This window comes from Dipodomys merriami, unplaced genomic scaffold (assembly GCF_024711535.1).
Source record: "Dipodomys merriami isolate MVZ:Mamm:240054 unplaced genomic scaffold, mDipMer1.0.p SCAF_2373, whole genome shotgun sequence".
NCBI classification, from domain to species: domain Eukaryota; kingdom Metazoa; phylum Chordata; class Mammalia; order Rodentia; family Heteromyidae; genus Dipodomys; species Dipodomys merriami.
The window spans coordinates 4,563-9,124 of NW_027203797.1; positions in this window are offsets into that span (position 1 = coordinate 4,563).

The window sequence follows — 4,562 nt, forward strand, 5'->3', positions numbered from 1 at the left end:
GCAAAAAAAACCCCACATATTTCTTTGGGACCATCCTTAAAGCACTGGTTTGAAAAGAGGCTCCTTTTGCTGATCATACTCACTGGATCCTGCTTTTTGGAATCCTTATTGCTATGGTGAACTCAGGACCAGATTAAAGGAATGGATAACTGGCTCCTGCAAGAGGACAGTCATGTCAGGAGTGAAATATCAAGGCATAAGGTACCTTTACACCTACATGTCTTTGTTCTTTGCAGTAGAACACTTTTAAAACAACGTTATTTCCTTTTATCTTTGTTGGCCTTCAAATGGCATATTGTTTCCTTTTGTAATACTCTCAACTAGAAATTTACAGACAAGTTTTATGTGAGTAAAGAACGCACTCGAAAAAGTCAGGGACAGAGTTTCCTTCAAGCTTTGAATTTTTTTTCTTGTACAGTAAAACGAGAGTACAAATTAAGTTGAACTTGTCATTTCTCTATGTTCAATTCATCTCTTGGAATCAGTTTCCCCCCCCCCCCCCCCCCCCCCCCCCCCCCCCCCCCCCTCCACTTCCAGTAACAGTACCTTCCAATTATTTCAAGTAACAATCTATGGTGCTGCTCCAGGTAAAATGAACGTTTTGTGGCTTCATTGAAATAGAACAAGTATATCTTTGTACATGAGGCAACATGTGTTTCAGAAACAACTGAATCATGAGAAAATACGGAATTTAAATCGCTTATAAAACATTATACATGTACATATGGCCATATAAAATGATGTTAAATGAAATGGACTCCAAGATAGGACACAACGTGATTTATCTTTATTGTTACCTCACAGGTACTATGTGATTTTTTTTGTTTCTCTTCTATTTTCTACCTCCACGGTATAACCTCTGTTTTCACTGTATTTGATGTTGGTGATCTGCGTATTGCATATACCTTTTTCTAATGTGTGGAGGGGAAGCGAATAACAAAACGCTGAAACAAGGATACAGTATAACCCATTGTCACAATGAGTTCTACAAGACACTATGTAGAAAATGAACTTTACAACTTGGGGAGGGGAGAGGGTATTTGGGGCGGCAAGGAGGAAAGGGAAAGCAGGGGAAAAACAAAAGAAGAGGTAACAATGCTTGATAGATTATGTACTAATTAACTTATTTATATAACTCTAACCCCTCTGTACAACATTTTTCCAATGAAAATCATGAAAAAAAACATTATCCTGGAGTACAATAAGTTCAAATTTCCTAAGTACTCTATAAATCAAGACCAATTTTAAGTGAGAATGTTCTCAGAAATATTTGTGTGTGTGTTATGCATAATTTCACAAGTGTATATAAGTTCACAGTAGGAGAAACAATATGAATAATAGGAGAAAAAGAAATTCTGTGTTTAAGTATGGTTGCTCAATACAGTTAGAAAACTGCAAATAAGACAAATTTGAAACAATAAAGCCAAGACCAGTATGTAGATCTACGGGAGTGATATAGAGAAAGCATTACTACTAAGTGGAACATGAAGGATGAGGCCACTCTGTTTCTTCTACTAGCTCTAAATCGTGGTAACTAATAATGCAAATTTGTAAAAAGTAGAATGGAAGAAAAATTCCAGTTTCAAAGCAAGTCAGATATGAGCATGGACTTAACTGGAAAAATGTCATGTTGAGAGAGTAGGAATTATACTAGCAATGAACTGGTGGCTAAGTTCACATATATATTTTTCTTTACTTTTCTTTTTTCTTTGGTATTTGTGGGGCTTGAAGTCTGGGCCTATGCACTCTTCCTCTACTCTTCAGCTTAATTCTAGCAGTCTACCACTTGATCCACAGTGTCACTTCCAGTTTTCTGGTTGTTAATTAGAGATAAGTGCTTCATAACCTTTCCTACTTGTGCTGGATTTCAACTGCAATCCTCAGATCTCAGCCTCCTAAGTAGCTAGTATTATAGGTGTGAGCCACTGTCACCCGGTTTAAGATCACATTTCTACCAGTGTACACTCAATATATGTAATGTGTATGTTCATCTATCTTTATATGAATTCTTAAGTTAAAAATTCAGGCTACAAGTTTGACTTTACACTCACAAAACTGTTTCAAGTTTAAAAGTTGATTCTCCTGGAAAGATAAAACCTAAGAATGTAAAGGATTCTGGGAAATTCAGTTTGCATCCAGCCTGGGAAAAAAAAGTATTTGTGACAATTTCTATAATTAAACAGCCTAAACCTGCATTGTAAGAATGGCTGAAGTGATGGAATACTAGGTATGAGCAAGACTGCTGAATAAGAGCTTGAGGTTTTGACATACATACATGCAAGCATGCACATACACAAAGGCATTTATATATGTAAACACACATATGAAACAACACTCAGAATGTGTAGAAAAAGTTAGAAAATAATAGAAAATATGTTCTAATACTACAAAAAGTGATAATTTTTAATATTAGAAAGTCCTCAAGTGAACTTTCCCAAAAAAGCTTGAGAACATTACAAAGGTAGGGACCAGAGATATTAACAAAGTCAAGAAATCATTATTAAAGTGATCAGATCCATGGAAGAATGAATCAGAGAACCCTGCAGGTGCATCTGAAAATGTTCATATCCTGTGTTAAATGTTAGAACGTCTTTGAAAATTGTACATAAACAGTCAAAGCAGTCAGTCTAGTAGATAAGATCATTGGAGAAGTTCAGAATTGCTAGCCTGTTTCTAGATTAAATAAACAAACAAACTATGGCAGGGCAATGTGATACAAGCCTGGAATTCTAGCACTCAGACTAAGATAGGAGATTAGAGAGTGGAATTACATAGCGATACCTTCCCTGGACCAGGTAGTATAATTTGTCTCAATAAAACAAGCCAAACAACAAGAAAGGAATACCCAGTTGGAGGTTTGGGCTAATTTTTTCACTATGTTTTGATAAGTCAAGTTTCCTAGTGAAATGCAACTCATATATCATCCTCACTTCTGTTTTACATGCTCTCTTCATTACAGAACATTGCTAGATACAAAATAGCTCATGATTCCCAGTCGAAAATTTGAAAAAGTAAGCACCATTCTGTTGGATTCTAAAGAAATGATGAAGGATTACAAAAGCTTAAGCCTGGAGAAATAGCAAAGTTCATCTAATGTAGGACTTTGGAGACCTGCCTAAATTAGAATTTAGATTTGAAATAAATGCTTTTCATTTGTAATTTCATATTCTCTAGGATACTACAAAAATGTTTTCAAGTAGAAGATTTAATTTAGAAATTCAGAAATGATTCTGGCATTCTAATTGCCTAGAATATTCTTTCAAGTGAGGTATAATTAGAAATTAGTTAATACATAATTCCAACAGTTCATGTATAACATGATAATCTGAATAATCTAGACAAAGATGCCAACAAAGGGATGCTATTAATATATAAATTTAGAAAAAGATCAACTTTTTGAGGCTTTGGTGTAACATTGTATGAAGAGAGTAATTGTAGGACATCTTTTTTCTTCTACCTATACATAACAGAGGAAGAAATTTCCTTACGTACCTCTTAATTACTTATACAATGAGGGAAAAAAGCTAGGTTTAATGCTTGTTTATATTTTGGTTTTGTTGTTTAGTTTATGCTGGGGCTTGACATCTAAGTCTGGGCACTGTCCCTGAGCCTGTTTTTGCTCAAGGCTACTGCTCTACCAATTGAACCTCAGTGCCACTTGTGTCTGGCTATTCCTTATGAGTTTATTGGAAATAAGATTATAAGGAACCTTGCTACCTGGGTGGGTTTGATCCACAATCTTCAGATCTTAATATTCAGATATTCTGATCTCCTGAATATCTATGATAGATAAAAATAATACATAATAAAATTAGTATATAATAATAATATAAATACTATTTGCGAGTGTTCTGATCTCAAAAATACCACTGGAGGGAAAATGATGCAGAAAACTTTAGTGTAGTCTTCTTTGCACAATTGGGAGGGCATCACAGCAGAAGTGTAGAATTTTTTTCACAATAGTGATAAGCTAGTCATGATGTGAATTTAGGCAATTTTAAGGTGCACCTTACAAGTTGCAACTGTTGGGCTAGGATAAAAACTTGGGATTGATTGTCATAGAAATAATAGCTTATTCTGATGAACAAATATTTACTCTTCAGGAATTAATTATTATAGATAGGTCATAGTTTTGTCTTCTACCAGAATGTGGCTATTTTTTCTATTCATTTTTACATATGTAACATCACATTGGAAATTTCATCTATTGCAGAATTAATTAAAATGCAAACAGATACTGTTTTAAATGTCTCTGGCATGATCAGAATTTGAAAATGATTAATTAGTAGTCATCTGAATTTTGAAGAATACATATATTCTGTCGTCGTAACAATTATTCAGTTTTAAAAGTTAGGAGTTTCCGTAGAATTAAACTTTTCTGTTTTAATATGAGGTAATGGTTTTTTCAACATAAAGGCAAATACATTGTGAAGATATTGTATAGTTTGATAACATTCAAGTTGTTGACCCTCTGATAAAGAAATGGGGAATAGAATGGTATTTACTATACCAATACAGTGAAATTATATTTTATGTAAGTTATTTTTTAATTTAATTTTATT